At 39.0% G+C, this 20,365-nt stretch overlaps 1 protein-coding gene across 3 annotated transcripts in view; it reads left to right on the top strand.

Moving 5' to 3' along the window:
* tln1 (talin 1) overlaps nucleotides 1-20,365 on the top strand; it is a 71,678-nt gene that overhangs the window by 584 nt on the left and 50,729 nt on the right. For 2 of the 3 annotated variants that reach the window (XM_067483421.1, XM_067483419.1), the window contains exon 2: nucleotides 17,609-17,679. The exons of the other annotated variant lie outside the window; for it this stretch is intronic. The gene's annotated coding sequence lies outside the window, so the exon portion shown is untranslated. The remainder of the gene's footprint in view (nucleotides 1-17,608; nucleotides 17,680-20,365) is intronic. 3 annotated transcript variants of the gene reach the window in all.

Genomic DNA, 20,365 nt, shown 5'->3' with positions numbered 1-20,365 from the left:
ATGGTTAAAGAAGGGACTCGGGACTGCATTAGGTCCCCAAATGTCCTCACACGTATAGTGAGACATGACTATGTATGTGGTAATGTGTGCGCGCGCGCTGTCTTTACTGTTGTGAAATGTTGCTGCTGCGGCAAAGTTCCGTTTTTTTTTGGTGTGTTGCGCTGGTCCTTCACTGACCCCCAGCAGCCGAGAGTCCTCGCAGAGCAGGCGCCAGTTGACTCTTGTCACCTCTTTCACTTTGCTGTAACAAAGCTGAGCGCTGGGCGTGTTTATGCAGCTACCAGACCAGCCAGCAAAGAAAAGCTTGGCGTCCGGGTGCAAATTCTTACACCGCTGTGATGTGCTGTGCGACACAGCGGAGGAATGTTCGTGAAGAAACGTTAGCAGAGAGCAATGCGAGCCGTCGGGATCAGGCTGTAGGCAGGCTGCTGCCTTGGAAAACATGTCTGAGAGCTTGGCAGGGACGGATTCTGTGAGGCCTAATCAGGCATGGACTGGCCATCTGGCCCCTTGTCATTCGTATATACAGTATAATAATTGATTAACAATGGGCCCCTAAGTGTGTGCCTTGTTTTTTTTTTTTTTTAACAAAGCTTATACAGCACAGAGAGATCAGGTGATTGGTCCACTAACTGGTGTCTCAACTGATGTCCAATCTCATCCTGCTTTGACTCATCCACGTGTGTCCAGATGACAAAAGGCGAGAGAACAGATCAGTTAGGAGCAGAGAAACGACAAAAAGAGAGGTGTAGGGAAAAAACATTAAATAATAAAGTATGTACAGCTGGAGTTTGCAAAGATGTTTGCTGTCTTCCATTGTCTTCATGTAATTAGCTATTTGATAACAGTTTAATGTTTTCATATACCAATAGAGCTGCTCAGAGAAAGTATGTTAAAAGGAAGTTGGAGTTGTAAAGACACAAAACACTTCCTGTGAACAACTGGGTCAGTATGTGACAATTTTCATATATACAGAGGATTAATTTTAAATAGTCTGCACTTATATAGTGCTTTTCTACCTTTTGGTACTAAAAGTGCTTTTCACTGCTCTCATTTACCCAATCACACTCACAATCACACGCACACACCAATGGCAAAGCTGCTATGCAGGTGACCACCACTCACCAGGAGCAACTAAGTTGGGGCTCAGTTGTGACTGGAAGAGCCGGGGATCGAACAACAACTGCTCTACCTTTGACCACTCTGCGTTCCTATGCCACAGTCGCTCCATATAATAGTTTAGTGATGCTATCAGACAGTGGTAGGCAGTTGTAGATGTAATAGCCTGCTACGCTGTGAAAATACTAGTTACGAGTAGCCTAAAAGTCCAGCATTTGAAATCTTATTTAGTTAAAGTATATGGTAGAGTAATAAAATTATGCAATGCTCAAACGACCACTGTGACTTTTTAAAATTTAATATCAAACAGGCTTTATTGAATTTTAATGTTGGATTTGGTTAACTTGTAAGGTGGAACTTGTAACTATTTTATGTGGGACTGAGAATTACAAATTGTTTTTGGGGATTTATGTTATGATTATTTTCCTAGTAACGCATTTAATCAGTAAGTTTGTTTAAAAAAATCAGACAGCAGTGACTTTGCCGTCTAGGGCTGTTTTTTTAATCTCTGTCCAGCCCTGGCCCCAATAACAGTTTGGACTTGGTGCTACAGGACATGCTACATGTTGCAGCATGATGTAAACTAATCAGCCACAACCTTAACACTTCTTAACACTGGTCTTAACAGTGTCATAGAGGACATAGAGTATGTCAGCATGGCCACTCTGAGCCGTGTGCAGCTACACAGACCTATACAGAGCAAAATGTTTTACACTGTGTGCACAGGTGAGAAAAGTACAGAAACTCTATCCTCAAGTAAAAGTATTGACCTAAAAAATCTCCACTGTAAGTACCACTTCAAAACTTTTTCAAATAAAAGTAAAAGTAGTGGCAACTTTTCTACATTTTATTCAAACTATGTATTTTAAACAGTACTGATTATGGTAGCAGCAGCATGATGCCAGAGTGCTAAGCACTACTTGCCTCACATCCAGAAGGTCTGCATTTAAAATCCCTGACCAGCTGCAGCTTTTCTGTGCAGTTTGCATGTTCTCCCCGTGTTTGCATGGGTTTTCCTCTGGGGACTCTCGTCCAATGACAGCTGAGATAGGCTCCAGACCCCCTGCAACCCTGAACAGGATAAGCGGTTACAGATAATGGATGGATGGATGTTTATGTTTTAAACACTTTATTAGTTCATAATAATTTTAAACATAAAAGAAACCAATTTTTGCTATATTAACATGTTGTATTAATGTTGTGGTTGATTGGTGTAACTTTTCTATTCAGTTCAGTTCCACCTTATTTATATAGCACCAATTCAGAACAAAGTCATTTCAAGGCACTTTACATAATAAAGACTATAAAGATGTATAGAAAAAACCCAACAGATCCCCCTTGAGGAAGCCTATAAGCAACAGTGGAGAGGAAAACCTCCCTTTAACGGAAGAAATCTCCCGCAGAACCAGGCTCAGGGTGGGCACCCATTTGTTTTGACCAGTTGGGATGAGTGGAAAGTGGAGAGAGAAAGAAAAGAGTAACAAAAGCAACAACAAAACATTGGGCAGGTTGGTAGGACCAGTAGCTGCACGCTGGAAAACACACAGCTCCAAAGCTGGGGACACCAGCAGAAAGGGACAGACAGAGGGAGACAGAGCGGAAGAAGGATAACTATCGGAGAAAAAAAGACACAAAGTTAATGTCATACAATGGTGACAAATAAATGTGGGGTTAGGGGAGAAGACAGAAGAGGGATGAGAGGAGGAAAGGAGCTCAGTGCATCGGGGGGTGGGTCCCCCAGCAGTCTAAGCCTATGGGAGCATAACTATAACTAACTATGTGCTTTATTAAAGAGGAAGGTTTTGAGCCTAGACTTAAAAGTAGAGAGGGTGTCTGCTTCCCGAATCTGAACTGGGAGCTGGTTCCACAGGAGAGGAGCTTGATAGCTAAAGGCTCTGCCTCCTATTCTACCATTGGAAATTCTGGGAACCACAAGTAGACCTGCATTCTGAGAGCGAAGTGGTCTGTCGTGACGATATGGTACTGTGGGGTCTTTTAGATGTGATGGAACTTGACTGTTTAGAGCTTAATGTATAAAAAGCAGGGTTTTGAATTCTATTCTAGATTTTATGGGAAGCCAATGGAGAGAGTGAATCTGCGAAATGCTTTTCTTTTTTTGTGTGTGTCCTTTCGACTTATCTCGTGAGTTCAGGGTTGCATTTGGCAAAGGGCCGGATGCCCTTCCGAACGCAACCCTTCCCAATTTTGACCAGGCTTGTACCGACACTGCACAGCTGGGGATAGGAATACGCTCTTAGGGGTTCAGTGTCTTGTGGTCTGTGGACGACTGCCTTACCAACTGAGCTACAGCTGCACCTAATCTGTGAAATGTAACTGCCTTAATGTCATATATAGGTATTACCACAGATATGCAAAAAGGGAAGGAAAATGTTCATGGTCACATTGTCCTAAATCAACACCAGGATTAAAAAAAGCCTGTCTACATTCTGTACTTTTCACATACAGCAACTAAATAGTGTTGCTACAGTGTTATGGATCAGGATGTCTTTAAACTGAACTGGACCTGTTCAGGAATTTTTCCTGGCTCAAAGTGAGGTGTACACACACACATCTTCAAGTTTCATGATGACTTGCATCAGTTTAATATAGTGAATCAACGTTAGTTATTGACAGCTGACCTGTAGACTTTCAACAACGAACTGTGACGTGCTAGTGAGCTTCCCTAACAGGAGAAGCTGAAGGGCTTAATCAGTTAATATAATAAAGGAGCTTTTAACATGGGTGAAGCTAATGTGTGTCACCACGGACATTTGGAAGAGAAGTATTGCTAACCTTTTGTTAGAAAACAGCAATTTGATGTAACTGGGTGCCTCGTAATTCTCTCTAAAATAAGTGTTTGTTGGGGGCACTTGTTGCTCTGTTGAGGAGTCTGTGAACCCCAGTCTATGATCATGGTTCTTCCTGCCCTCCCCCCCTTTTTTATTGTCTAACCTTCTATGTGATTCATCTGTTTCAACTTTTCTTGATGATCAAAATCACACTTTTTGTTTTTATTTGTTTTTTTTTTTGTAGTTAAATTTGACTGAACTGTAGCAGGAGCTTTATGACCCAAGAAGCTTAAAGTGTAAGACTTCACAAGCATATACAGCATTGCCTCAATCGTACAGTGGATCTGTCTGTGTTAGGGTGGGTCTGTTAACTCAGTCATCTCTATGTCACTTTCTTGCGTAACAATTAAAGTTATTGTTTTCCAAAACCACAGTTCTTTGATGATACAATAGTTATATGCAGTAACATGTGTTATTGAACCAGGCCTCTGCACATGCCGTTTCCACTGTGTCACCATGAGATTATCTTCAGGTGCATTTACTGTGTTGTAGTAACTTCAGTCTAGCTGATGAAAACATATTTAGTACACATGTGAATTTTTGTGGCAGTTGATCATTCAGCTGTCTAGCTGGTGTGTGAAGCTGGTTTGGGTTTATTGAAGACATGGAAACTGAAGCTGAAGCATTTGTGTAGCTGGCCTACAGAATGGTGTAGCTGCCCTATGGTGTTTCCATTAGGATTAAAACATTTGGTCTGGTTCATTTATTGCAGTGTGGCAGTGGTTGGAAATTTTGAAATCTAATGGCAAACTCATGATTCTAATCCGTGGTATTGTGAATCAATTCTTGAATCAAGAACAATTTGATTCGTTTGAAAAATAGATGGGCATGAGATTTTACCCTTTGCCCACTGAGCTGCATATGAAACATAAATGACAATTAAAACCCCTGCATACTCATTCAGACACTCATCTTAACTGCATTAACTTAACGCCTGTATGCAAGTAATGAATGGAATTTATATCTATTTACAGTTATTTTGTAATTAAAATAGATGTGACATGTTCACATCCCACCCGTGTGATATCATCTTGCAAGATCCTGCGTTGGGCTTAAGCCCACATTTTTCCTACACTTGTAACAAAGCTGTATTTGTACTGTTTACCTCAGGATCTTGTGCTGTGTTTCTAAAATTTAGATTTGTCCCTCTGACTGGACTTTTGAATCAGTACATGAAACAACACAACCTTAGCAAAGATTCCTTTGGGTTGTTTTAACACGGGGCCAAATGTCTGTGTGAATACAGTCTAAAATGTTTAAGACATCAGAAAGAAAAGCCAACCATCCTCTGGTTTCAGTTTTTTAAATATGAAGATATTCTGCTTTTATTCTGTTTTTATATCCGTGTAAATTAGACTAATTTAGAACATTTTTGGCATTAAAATGTTCTTGATGTTTAAGTTTTGGTAATTTAAACTGACACTGAATACATACTGGTCTCATAGAGATTTTTTTTCTTTGTACTTTAATGACCTCAGTGGCTTTTCGATTAGCATAATAATTCCTTCATGTTGAATGTTCATCCTGTTACATTATACCCTTACGTGGGCTGTACATGGCCACAGTACTGGTTGGAAGTGACTCCACAGGGGATGGAAGTTCCTGTGTTGCTTTTGCTGAGTGTACATTCAGTTTTCGGAATAGTTTCAGTAACCTGATCACCTTCACCTTCCATGAATATCAAGCCTGCAGAGTAAGAGCTCTGCTGGATAGGTGTCAGTGTGTTGTGTCATATCCCACTCTCAAACCAGTTAAGGAAACTTGCTTTTCATTCCAGCGTGCTGCAGAGATCGGGCTGTAGTGTTTTCACTCAGCCATATTTGGTCAAGACAACATGTGCTGCCACTCCTACAGCACAAAAAAATCATTTGTTTAAGACCAGAGCCAATTCCTAAACCTGTGTCAGATGCCTGGGGAGTTCAGTCAGAGCACTCTCTAAAGATATTAGGGATCATTATAGGCAGTCAGGTTGTTTCTAGAAATCAGACACTTTGGTCCATTGGTCCATGACACTTGAAAGGATGTGTCAAATATATTAATTTACTGGCAGTAAAGTATCCACCATTCTTCATCTTGTGGCTTAGAAAACGAGACCTTCATATTAGGTCAATGAATTCTATTAAACACCACCTCTTCAGTTGGTGTCCAGTTCCATTGATCCTCCCTGCTGGCTTTGTATCTGCCTTTGTCATTAAAGAAAATAAGAACCTGCTTGCTTGAACTGAAGTCTGTTTTTATTAATGGTAGAAGTTCTAAGACCAGTTTGCTGAATTTTTAACTACCTTTACTTTCACATGTATCCAGGTTCATATGCTTTTACTTGGTCTGAATGTAGGATACAGAAATAATGGACTATATAGTCTGTGTGTGTGTGTGTGTGTGTGTGTGTGTGTGTGTGTGTGTGTGTATGTATATATATATATATATAAAATATGGAGAGAGGGGACAGAGACAGATATAGCCACACATTTAGCCCTTAGTTCTTTAAAATCCTAAAACTTTTGATCCTAATGACAAAATTGTCACGTTCCCAAAAACTGCTGTAAAAGTGTCAAATATTAATATTTCTTTCAACTTTAAACGAGTCAATCTTTTAAAATTACTTCAGCCTGAAATATACACATAAAATATTAATTATTTTGGGGGGATTTTAACCCTGTAAAGGCCATTGTGTTTACATAACTCCACAGTTTTTGTTTATTGAAAAACAAACAACCCAAAAAACAAATTTCCATAAAATACATTTGAAGGAGTATTTGATTATTATCATTTTTAGGCACCGAGATGGCTCAATGATTGGCCATAAAATTGATGTTGGTGCTTTATGGAATGCATTAGTTTATGCTGAGATAAATGTGGCATTTTCAATAGTTTTCAATGGGAAATTTTTATCCTTAGGATCAAATGTGTGGGCTTTCTGTAGCTTAGCCATTTTAACCATATAACTTAAGGAACTGAAAGACTATTCTAAAGTTTTTTTTAAATGAATATCCTCTTTCATATAAATAGAAACTGATGGATGGGACACTTAAATTTTTCGCTTTTTGCCATCCATCCATCCATCTATGTAATTGTTGTCAGTATTTCCTCATGATAAAATTAGTCATATTACTAAATAGCTGTGCTTGCATTATAAATGCAAAACTGCAAACACCATAAAAAGAGCTGATGATGACAAATATCAAAGCAGCGACAGTAACAAACTCCTTTCGTTGAGAAGGGTTTGTCAGCATCTTTAAGATTAAAAGAAAATTTATTAAATCATGATATTTATCAATATCAACTAATGTGAAAGAAAATTGTCGCTCATCATGAAAATTTTTTCCATATTGTTACCTTGTGCACAGGTGACATCCTTAAATTCTTTGTAGACATTCAGTGGAAACTCTTCTCTGCTGTGGTAAACAATTGTGCTCCCTCTCTTGGCATTTCGAGGCAGCCTGCTGATCATGGTTTTGTGTGTTCATACAATATTTTTTCTCTTTATGTCCATTAAATTGCAGTCATCTCAGATGAATACTTTTCTAATTCACTTATCAATGGGAGTCAAAAAAACAGAAAACTGTAACTAGGATTAGATCATCCAGCGCTGATTATTTGACTTGTTCGAAGAATAGGCCCCTAGAGAAGGATTAATACACAGTGGTGGAAATATTTAAGATTAGAGGTGTTTTGCCTACTCTGGAGTTGGATAATCGCACTGAATTGGCTACATTCTGACCAGGAGAAGTACAAATCTATTCTTTTGAGACATGCGCCACCCTCTGGGGTGTATTTTTGTGAAGAAGGATTTATTCTCCAGCAAGATACTGACCTTAAGTAGACATTCACATTTACATTTACATTTAGTCATTTAGCAGATGCTTTTATCCAAAGTGACTTACAAGTGAGGTAGAAGGCAGCAAAAATCTAAGTGAAGGAGAAAACATTAAAGCAAAGTCCTATTAGAAGAAGTTTTTCTGTTTAATGAGATGCAAGTGCAAGAAAGAGCAGAAAGGAAGTTTTAAAAAAAATAGATTTAAGTGCATAGGAAGATGCGAAGAGTTCTGTTTTCAGCAGTTTTTTTAATATTTGGAGTGAGGTTGCTGAGTGTGCAGAGATCGTGGGATCACTGGGCTGAAGAGTTTTTCTTGTTGTCTTCTGTTCAGTTCTGGGATCAGCAGATGTTGTTTGCTGGCAAGTAGACCTCAACGCTTAACAAGCACACAGTCATAGTCATAGTCATGTGACCCTTATAAACTGAAAATCAAAGTATTTATAAGATGCTCTATATAATATTGTCAAATCATGCGCGATAAACACAGTTTTTCAGGTTTGTCCATGTCAAGCTATCATTATCATATGTAATTAGAAAAGTGCAACATGACAACATACATTATGTGACAATAGTAACACATCTATTGTTTCATATTATGATAAAATAAGATAAGATAAACCCTTATTTGTTCCACAGTGGGGAAATTTTCATATTACAGCAGCAGCAAAAGTGTAAAAATGAAATAGAATGAAATTAATAAAAAAAGTAAATATAAAAAGATCAATATAGATAAAAAAGACAGTATAATTTTAAAATCGTACAATAAAGAGAGAAGTATACAATCACCAAACAATATTACAATCAGTAGTAGGAATGTATATTATAGTGAGTATTGGTTCACTGGGAGCAGCTGTGGTTGTAAAGTCTGACAGCAGAAGGGAGAAAAGAGCTATGATATTGCTCCTTCAGGCACTAAGGATGTAACAGTCTGTTACTGAATGAGCTGCTCACAGATGTCACTATGTCCTACAGTTCATTCTCCGGCAGGGATGATAGCTTGGCTACCATCCTCGCTTCTCCCACCTCCTGTACTGTGTGTAGGGGCACCCCCAGGACTAAGCTGGCCTCCAACTTATCCAGTCCCTTTCTGTCTGCTGTAGACATGCTGTTGCTCCAGCAGACTTTAGTAGTGCTCCTTGCACTCTAACAACCTTAGTTTTAAAGAAGCTTATACTCTTGCTCCTCAGCAGAAAGAGTCTGCTCTGTCCTTTCCTATAAATTGCATCTGTATTATCAGTCTGGTCCAGTCTGTTGTCCTTTATGACATTTGTGACATTAACGTTGTAGCTCCCTTGACACCGCTCGACACAATCCATCTTTTTTTGCATTGGTTTTGCACAGCTGTTTACATGTGCCTAGAGGCATAATTTCCCCTTTGTTGTTTTAAAAACATAGAAATGACCATCATAAATGTAGTTTTTTGTAAGAATAGGCAAAGAAGAATTTCATTGTTTGAACTGTGTTTAAATACTGGCAAATCCTTACAAGAAATGCTGTATCTATTGCTGCTATACTATACAATACTAGTTTTGTTTTTGACTTCCTTGGAGTTGAAAACTGTCTCAAATTATAGCTGAGATGTTATCTTCCCTCTGCCACAAAATCTCGCCCTCTTCAAATTCCTTTATTCCACTGGGATTGGCTGGATTTAGTTCTTCTGCTGGCTGCTAGTGACATAGGGCGGAATAAAGCCTCTCTTCTTTCCTCTCTCCCTCTGTCTCTCTGTCTCTGTGTTCTGATGCTGGTATTCCTGAGGAATGCACAGTTAAATTCTTCTGTGGGGTTGGAGGCAACTAAGCAGCTCTACAGTCTGTGGCTCGTGTTGCTCTGCTAAATATGTCCCAGTACCTTATTTAAAGGATGCACAGCAACCTGGCGCCACATGCATAATACTCTATATAGATGGTGAGTAAAGTGTATGCATAGAAACAAGCATTGTAAGCACAAGCATTGTTTTTGTCAGATTTATAAAGTTGTTAGAAAGTAGGTTTTGTTTTATGAACTGGATGCACAGGCACAATCACAGGTATCTCAAAAATGTTCACAGTATTTGACTAGATGCACTGCTTTAGTTTGGTAATAAAACATTATAGTATTAGTATAAATATTATAGTTTGAATATCTAAAGCAAGAACACGGTTGTTTTCAGATAAGTGAGGACATAACTGACACAATTTGTAGTTGACTTAAATGGCGCAATGAATTAAAACCTATCTGTTCTTTTTAGCAATTATGAGATTGTCAAATTTGACAATAACATTAACATCACTGGCACAAATACCGCCCCAAACCATGTCACTTTAACCTATACAAGCACGATTATGACAGCGTGGGAATAAATTAACATGAACAACAGCACTATGCAACAGGAGCAGTAATAATTTATTTATCATTCACACTCGTACGGCTGTAGCTCAGTTAGTAAGGTACTCGTCCAAGGACCACAGGGTCAGTGGTTCAATCCCCAGTCCCAGGTATGTGTCAAAGTGTCCCTGGGCAAGACACTGAACCCCCAACAGCCCATCCTCAGCGCCAGTCCAAGCCCAGTAGAAATTGGGGAGGGTTGCATTAGGAAGGGCATCTGGTGTAAAAACTGCCAAATCAACATGTTCGGCATGTTGCTTTTAGTGGTATAAGTCAGAAAAGTATTGATATACTAGACCTGTGTGTTACAGTGTCACTGTAAAAGGCGGACCAAAAGCTTGCAGGTTGCCGAGGGATATTTGATATAGGAACCAGCACTTTCATGGGCGGCTGTGGCGAAGTAAAGTGGAGCGGTTGTCCACCAATCTCACAGTTGTTGGTTCGATCCCTGGCTTCTCTGGTCACATGTCGAAGTGTCCTTGAGCAAGACACTGAACCACAACTTAGTTGCTCCCGGTGAGTGTTGCCCCCCATTAGTGTGTGAGTGTGTGTGAATGGGTGAATAAGAAGCAGCGTAAAGTGCTTTGAGTTCTAAAAGGTTGAAAAGTGCTATATAAGTGCAGAACATTGACTTTGATAGATAAGAAAGATTAAGATCAGTCCCACCCAGGAGTTTGATATGTTGTATTGCACAACAATTACTGCAATTCAACCAATTCCAGTGAATTCTGCACGGACTTGCACATTTTGTCAAGGCATCTAACTTTTCAGCAAAGTTGTTTTCTCCCTTTACTCTGTACTGTTCCTCAGTGCCTCAGAAGTATAGTGCATTACAGCTGCTGATGAGAGGGTGCTAATGCTATTTGCTGTTACCTTAAGAAGAAAACATGCACTGAAGCAAATGATAAGTGCATCTGAACTCTGAAGATACATCTAAACACAGTGTGAGGACAATCTCTGATGTTCTACATGAAAGCAGGGATAAACCAATTTGCAGCAAGTAAAACAAAAACAATATGTATCAATTGACACTTTTCCACCACAAAAAACCTTTGGCAGTAAGTTAAGATTACTTTATTTGATTCTCTTAGGAGAAGAGAATAACTGTGTGATATGGCGCAGGAAGGTAGAGCGACTGTCCACCAATCTCACAGTTGTTGGTTCAATCCCCGGCTCCTCTGGTCACATGTCGAAGTGTCCTTGAGCAAGACACTGAACCCCAACTTACTTGCTCCCAGTGATTGTTGGCCGGCTGCATAGCAGCTCCACCATCGGTGTGATTGTGAATAACAATAAGAAGCTGTGCAAAGCACTTTGGGTGCCAATAGGTAGAAAAGTGCTATATAAGTGCATAGGATCATTAAATAAATGTTTCAGCATTAAACTAAAGACTATTGCTTCTCCTTCACACGAGTGCAAATGCCCAAGTTTGAGTTTCCTGTTTTCTCTAGAATATTGGCCTGTCAGAATCTTCTAAGTAGAGAACTAGACAGGAAATGAAACAGTAGAGATGTGGGGGTGGGGTGGATCTCAGTGTGGAGGCAGGGTACTTGTTTTAGACATCAGATCTATGTCGTTTTTACAGTGTCAGACCAGGGTAAATACAGAAAGCTCGGTTTCATTGAGCGATGTAATGAGGGCTACTGTTAGTACTTTCTCTTTGTCGCACTCTGTCGTCTAATGGAGCTTGTATTTATTTTAGAAGCGGCAGCTGGGTCTGCTCTGCTTTGACAGAGTGGTTTCTCTCACCAGATATTATTTTATTGATATTTTCTCATGACCTTCACTGTGATGTTTAAGCGATGACTGTCTACTTTTTGTGTTTGCAGTGTACAATGAGGTCAAATGTTTCTCTTATATCTACCCTAACACAGGTTGATTTAGTTGTGTTGATGAGCACGCAGTGTGTGCAGGGACTGCAAGGCAGTAGTCTTTTGCCCAGGTTGTCCGACAGGCCAGTGGAGCTGCAAGCCACAATAACACAGGATGTTTGAATGTGGCTGGGAACAGAGACAGCAGAGCTGACTGGTTGCAAATAGCTGTATGTTCTCTGCAACACTGTGAACCTGTTGTGAACTGTTCTTAACCACAGTTTGAGTTACTGTTTCTACAGCGCTTTGCTACCAATACTTGTATATGTTTTACTAAAAGAAAGACAGGTTTTGGTTTGTCTTTTGTGCCGACAGATCTTCTGAAATGGCAAAGCCAAAATAAATGTCTCTAACGGCCAGCTGCGCTCTGAGTAGAAACACTATGAGATTTTGTTTTATTTTCCATGTTATACAACAAAACTACAATTTCAACTTCTAGATTTTCATGTGTACCTGTGGACCAATTTGAGATGCATTAGTTTCTGTGAAACACGTTACACGTTACAAACACACTACTGATTGATGGTGGATTAATTCTTGTTACAGACACATAACAAATGCTGCTTTAAACTGCATCATTGCTTGGCAGCCGACCTTGTGTACTGAGATACCACAGCTGATACCGCGTTAACCTCACTTTGGTTGAGCACTTAAGTGGCTGTGAAACTGCTTGGAGCTTGGAGCTGTTTAAGCAAAAGTCACAAAGACAAAAGCATAGCTGCCTAAAAACTCTTCTTTGCTAAAGGCTTAAGATCCAGTTAGTAACAGTCATTCTCATAAAGATTGTTTTAAACATGGTGACTATTTCCGAATGACATCAGTGACAACCGAGGGAAATCTAGAGTAACTCCAACCTTAAGTTTGCTTTGTATTCTGGACAATGTTAGGAGACATTGCCTTGAAGATTGTCCTTAGTGTCGTTTCACATATGTAACACACAGGCATGAGTGTTAGAAATGTCATCAACACACCCATTTGCTCGCTTTTAAACCTCCTGATGGTTCGGGACAGAGCAGCCTGCTGCACACATGAGCTAATAAAGACATTTGCATTCACACATACACAACCTCCTGACAAAGTCAGGATAAGTTCAGTATTCCAGGGAATGTCTGAATGGGGCTAAAGTTACTTCATCTCCATATACCCATGTAGATTCTAAAAGAGTTGAAACTCTAGTTGACACCATATTTGTTTTGGCAGGGGAACACATACAGATTTCTAAAAATGAATTTTGTATTGTAAATTCAGTGTGTTCCTGCCCTTTACAATGGTGTGTTTTTGCCCTTCACTACTACCTCAGATTTTATTTCAGCCAAAGATTATACACAACAACATGGTTCACCCACTAGTTAAGCCTGTTAGCATAATGTCACATTGTCTGTTATTGTAACAGAAGAAGAGCCAAAAGGGGAAACAGAGAAGAATTACATTGGTGATTCTTCAGGCCAGTTGTCAATGGTGAAAAAGAGGCTTGTATCCTGACAACAAAGTGTATCACATTAACTACTATTGTGCTGAGAGTTTTTAAAATTTGCAATGTGGCCATCTTGGCAAAAAGTTTTGCTTCTCTTGCTGCATTGTATCCTGTCTGTTGGGTGAGAAAGCAAGGTATTAGACAAACATTATGTAGACATTGGAACCCGAGGGTCAAGATTTGTCAGAGGTAATTGGTTATGTTAAGGTTGCTACAGATTATGCTGAAAGGAAATGGACATCTATAGGAAAACAGACCTAATTTCTGTCAAAATCTACTCTAGAGTTAGATAGATTTATTATTTAACGTGTCTGTTCTGTTAGATGGGTGATGTTTTTCTTTACATAGATATTAATTTTGCATTTTATGTTTCATAATCTTCATAAGCTTCCTCATGATCTTTCTCTGCACTTAGTGGTATTTAAATGTAGTGACTCTGTTGAAAAGTATGCTTATTTTTATTGACTTACATTAAAGTTTCTGTATTTGCGTTGTCCCCAGAGCTTGGGCCGCTCCAACAAAACTGTATAGTAAAGTAAAAGTAAAAAACTGTGTCAATAGAAAAACTTTTATCTATTTTAGTCATAATAGGGACCAAACAGAGTTCAAACACTTGGTTTATGACTTTCTGTGCAGTATTTCAGTCTATTTACAGATTCTACCACCTTGATCAACATAAACAAATTCATATATACAGCTAAAATCTTCAGACACTGTAGATCTACTTTCTCTGATGAGCATTTGTAAAATAGAATGTGTTTTTCAGGCATAATGAGATAAGTTTACATAATATTCCTGAGTTTGTTGGAGGATAGTTCCACTAGCACTTTAAAACATGTTGTGGTCATTCCTGGCGGCATGAGATAGAGGCTGAGATGGACTATATCTGGCTGCTGCACATAGACCGGATGTGTGACTTCTTGGTGGCAGTTGACCGCTGTCATTTTACAGTGGAAGTCTGCACAGGACTGACATGAGGGAAAGTCATTAACTGTGCTGATTTCTGTTTAGAAGACAATTCCAGTTTTTTTTTCTTACCAGTGTTGTTATTGAGAAGTCACAAGAAACAGGCAGTCAGACAGGTTGGATACAAAGCAACAAATGATCTATTACAGGAAGAGATGTCAGTGTCCTTGGACCAGCAAGTTTAACATCAGGGATAAAGGAAATGTAACTATTTTTACATGATTAGTTATACCCGCCTGTGTTTGTGTTTGAATAGGAATAGTTATTGTTAACCTTCAGGTTATGGCCCTGTATGCACGAAGCGTTACCCATTAAAATGATTTTTTGCAGGTGAGAGCAGACACAAGTTTATTTTATGAAACTTTCCAATATCAAAATCAGTGTTGGTCTCTGTATTCCAGTACTGATAAATCCTACCAGTTTATAAAGTGTGCAGTAAGCCTGCAAATAATGATTATTTTAATAATTTTGTCCATTTGTACATAATTTCATTGAATATTTGGAAAATTGGGATTCTTATAAATCATGTACAAAAAAATCAGTTTTTACCATGTAAAGAAAATCTGAACACAATTACTGTGATGATTTTAAGTGTGTGTATAAATTCAAATTATGTACAATATATAATTGTATGTATTATATATAATTACTATTATGGTAATAAAGTATGGATTTAATAGATTACTTATTGCAGTCGATGAGGTTCAAGGCTCAAAGTGATCTTAGAACTGTATTTACTGAGGTAGACATCTGAAATCCTGGAGGATTTTCTTTTGTGCAATTCTGGATTCTGACATGTTTTCACAACTAAATAACACAATAACCCAATTGAATTCTGATGTGTAATGTATGTACATTGCAACAGTGCCAGGGACATGTTCGTATTATTTAACAATATACTCAAGATTGAAGATTTTTCTCGCAATTCTTTGAATTGTTTTCTATTGTTTTCCTGCCAAACTGATTGTGATTTGCTGCTGTGGCCTCACTGCACTCTTCCTCATTTCTCAGTAAGTGCAGTAATTATTGTTATGACTTGGCACTTCCTCTTTAAGTCAGGGTGGAGAGAGAAGTAGTTACAGCACATTTTGGAAGTGTTCAAACTTTGACATTATACTGATCAGACAGCAAGAGTGTAAGGGTGTGCTTTAGACCTCCTAAATGTCTGTGTCAGTAATGTAGTAGTCACATGTTGAATATAGATGAACTGTTTGTATTAGCTGTAAGATTTAGAGCTGAATTAGATATAGTTTAGAGAGCATTAGATGAGTCGCTTCTTGTTTTCCCTTGATCCAAACAAAGTGTCCTACAATTGGCGGCAGAGAGAACCCACTGCTCTCAGCTGAATCATCACTGGGAGGATACACATAGCTCAAATGTCCTTTTATGGCAATTGAAGGGCTTTTTAAAACAGGAAATGACATAAGGACATCTGAGTAGGATCCCGCAAAAACCCTATCATTCCAAAGTAGTGGAGGTGCCAAGTTTGTCTGGAGGTGAAGCCACTGACACAGGACCCCACTATACGCCCGCTCCACACTAAAATAGCAGACTGAATGAAGATGTTATTTCATCTATGGGACTGATGAGAGCCTTAAAACAAAATCACCAACAGAGATGAATAAGAAGCTCTGTTGTGCCTCAGCATGTTGTGAGTTGTGCATGTTACAGCCAGAGGCTCTGAAGTCATTACAAACATGTTAGTGCAGACAAATCCAGAGTCAGAAAAATATATATACAGAAAATATGTACCAGAAATGATTTCATATGAAAACAACAGATGTTTTGAATTTGAAAGGATTTTTGCACATAAAATGGGGACTTGAACAAGGTAGGAGAATTCTGTTGACTTTATATTTTAAATACACAGAAATAAATACACAGTCCCCTCCAAGACAGTGGCAGTCCAATGTTTTTGTTTTTGCTGTATATTGAGATCATTGGGTTTAAGAATTTTAAAAGCCTATAATCTCAGAGCTCGGGGGTTTGCTTTGATTTTTGATGACATGGCATAACGTGGCTCTAATCCAACTATAGTTGTTTCTACTATTTGATTTGGGATGAATGATGGAATGATTTTTATTTGGAATGAACTGAACAATATCAGTTATTTTTGGAGGTGGTGAGTTTTGTTGTCTTTGGACAGAGACAGCTGTCTCTATATGTTTCCAGTTTTTCTGTCCAAAGCAAAAGTCCAGTCCAGTTAAGTGTGTGCTGTCTAAAGATTCTAGTCTTTAGTCTTAAGACCGAGTCGCTGCCAATCATTCTCACAACAATTAGTTTAAATATGCTAAATATATGACTGGTGTTTCAAATTTACCCGTGACGACGTTAGCAGTTACGGCACTTGTTGAAACCAGGAAGACACAACGTTAGCCTTCCTAGTCCACGTTCATCTGTCGTTCATGACATTACCAAAATACTTGTATGTAATTGTTGTTTTGAGACTTGTTTCGTTGGCGCAGTTTGCACCATGCACGTATATACAGATGCTGTTGGACGAAAGGCAAGTGCACTGATGGGCTGCTCTTGTGAATTCCCTCAGTTTGTTTTGTAATAAAATGTTCCCGGTTGCCGCCATATTTGTTCTGGTATAAGAACACGAACGTAGGTTACGTGGAATTTGGAGTGTAAAATGTCCAGTTGTCCCGACCAGTCCTTAAGTGTGTTGTCCCCAGTTTACTCATTCCGTAAGTGTGTGCTAGTTCCAGACTGTCAGAGACTAGAAATCTGTGATAGTTGGTGGGAACAGTCCTTATGAACTGCCCAGTCTTTGCCAGCCCTTAGGTGCAGCTTAAGGTAACCAGTCCTGGCTGTGGCTTCATATTTACTGTACAGACATGACTACTGACCTTTTTATCCAGAGCAAAAAATGTTCATGAGTGTGTGAAAATGGAGAGTTTTACATTGCATTGCAAGATTTATACGGTTCTTCTCTCGTGTTTTAACAACCACTTTTTACAGCAGTAAGATGTCACAGTTGCAAACTCTTTGAATTAGGTTTAAACCTTGAAACTACTGTATATGATTATAAGTAGCTGGCCAGTCAGATTATTGTGTTGTGCTTTGTGTGAAGATGTCAGAGCCGTGTGATGTCAATAAAAAGTGTTTTGGTTATAACCTGTTGTTTGTTATTCTTTTTCTGCAGCCAGAGAGAAGAATCATCTGGATCATCTGACTGGGCAGGGAGGCTGTCACTTAAACATTGGTTTATATCAGGTACTTAGAGACCCCACCTTATTTCTAATTAAACTAAAACGCACTCTGTAGGATAGTAGTTTATTGAAATTAAGCAGCAGATAACAAGCCTCATCAATAACTGGTCTTGGTCCAGTCCTTACATTTTATTAACCTCATAGAGTTCACAGTGAGCCATGTATTAAAAATACACATCTTTTACAGCCGTAGATTTAAGCGCAAGTTGAACTTTGTAGATTATGTACCAATTGTCAGTGTTGACTGATATTTCCTGGAAAGGTCAGTGTCCTGCTTAATTTCATAGTTAAGATTATTTTTCATGCGTTACTTCAATAAGCCAGCCCTTACTTTGATAGCTGTAGTTTGAGAAGTGATCCCTTATGCGCTACACACTCCGACTGCAGCCGCTTGTCATCAAGCAGAAGCCAGAAGAAGGAGGAACTGATAGTGATAGAGTGTCAGCAGGATGCGACGTGGAGGCTGTCAGGCCATCTGTGTTGTGACATTCGATCCCCCTGAGCTGTGATGCCAACACATGCCACACTGTTTTTTCTATCCACGGTGTCACTCTGCAGCTAATGTGTTACTTGTGGCCCTCTCTCCCATTCACAACCCACCCATTTAACTATATGTCCAGCAAATATTTAAATGCAGAAGGCCGTGGGTTCGAATCCCACCCCACCAGGTTTGGCCCTGCCCAGCCACCAAGATCCACGTTGGTGCTGGAACAGAGCTCGGACCAAATGGTGGGGCTATGGCAGGAAGACCATCCAGCGTAAAAAAACTCATCAACGTGCAGAACACTAAACTACTAAACTAAACCTATTTTGTTCATTTAACTACTTTCTGGACTGACAGGCAGTAAATCTATACTATTACAACTTTTATTAGTTTGTTATATTTGTGTTAAGAATCTGCAACATAAATAAGGCTGTCAGATAAAGTACATTACCCATTAAATTCCAAGTGATTAAAAGTAACTTAAGAGGAGAATACTTACCATAAAGTATATAAAAATTCTACTTGACTACTAATTTTTTACCACTGATCTAAAATGATTTATTGATTGAGTAGGTTACAATAGTTTGTACAGTAAATTTGAGTACATTTTCATGGGGGTGGCGCGACAGAGACCAGTGCTGACTTTTGATTGAGTCAGCAATTGATTTTGAAAACAGCATCTCTCCTGTCAATCTGGAGACATAATACAAACTGTTGCACATCTGTAGTCATGGCAACTTAAAGTAGAAACTAAGCTACAGCCTATATTTGTATTTGTAGGGTCAGTGTCAGTGTATGGTCAGAATTGGATCAGCTCCACTGTGGCCAATGCACCAACATGTAGACATGCACAAAGCTGCTCACTCTTTCCCAAAATTTCTGTAGTTAGTTTTTTAGAAGGTGCATTTTACTTTTATTGACTTTGTGTCATTGTTCTGGTTTTACATTGTACAGAGTTTTTGCTTTACTTTTTTCCACTCGATGTCGTCTCATATTTTGGACACTTTTGGTTGTTTTCTTTGGCCTGTTCCCCCCCCCGGGGTTATTTTTTAGTAAAATGCACTGATGAGTATTATTATCAGCAACAAATATTCATATGACCATGTGTGTTCTGAGAGTTGTCAGTCATAGCGATGACCCCATAGAGAATTACCAGTGACTGTACCGCTCTCCTCAGCAGTCAGTATATGTTTTTTCCACAGTTGTTATTAAAACCACTACCACTGGACAGAATAAACACACACAATCAAACTGCAAACACATGTACAATTGCTGATGTGCAGCTTTGAGAAATATCATTCCCGCCTAAGACTGTTGTTCATCTCAACTGCAGCATACCACACTCCTCTTATCAGAGCCTCAGCATCAGGCCTGTCATCGTACACATAAACTCACTGGGTGATGATCATCTATGATGTTAAAAGTTTAGATGAATCTGCAGACATGAAACACCATTTAATGTTTATATTACAGGTGAGTCAATTTCCACACAGACCTGAGTTCCTGGAAGCAGAACGAGGGCCTCTCAAAAAAGAAAAAAGAAAGAAAGAAAAGATAAATAACTCTTAGTATTTACAGTTTGGTACAAAGGTTTGCATCACTGTATTTTGAAATAGCAAGAAGTAAAAGTAAAACTTTTTTTCTTTTAAATTGCAGTAATGCTACAATCATTGAATTAGAGGTTAGTAGTAGAATAACTTTAATAAGTATAAGGGGCGACTGTGGTGCAGGAAGGTAGAGCGGTTGTCCACCAATCTCACAGTTGTTGGTTCGATCCCCTTCTGTTGAAGTGTCCTTGAGCAAGAACCCCAACTTAGTTGCTCCCGGTTAGCGTTGGCCATCTGCATAGCAGCTCCCCCATCGGTGTATGAGTATGAGTGTGTGATTGTGGGTGTGAATGGGTGAATAAGAACCAGTGTAAAGCGCTTTGAGTGCTGATAAGTAGAAAAGTGCTGTATAAGTGCAGAACATTTACCAAAGAGCTTTTACAGTAACCTTTGTGCAGATTGTTATAAATGTGCTATAACTCAGTTTCGTGTCTCAACTCTCACAGTCCTCTTAGTTGTATATGTGTGTAAATATAAATGGTGTTCCTCATTTCAGCCAAAGCTGTACACTGTGCTGAGACATGTAAGAAAAGAATGTAGAAATCCGCTCAATAATAAATGCAATAGCAAGAACTTCTGCTTCCCTTTACCAAACTTTA

The sequence above is a fragment of the Channa argus genome, chromosome 18 (genome assembly GCF_033026475.1).
Source record: "Channa argus isolate prfri chromosome 18, Channa argus male v1.0, whole genome shotgun sequence".
Taxonomy (NCBI): domain Eukaryota; kingdom Metazoa; phylum Chordata; class Actinopteri; order Anabantiformes; family Channidae; genus Channa; species Channa argus.
This window is presented reverse-complemented; position numbering and strand designations above follow the sequence as displayed.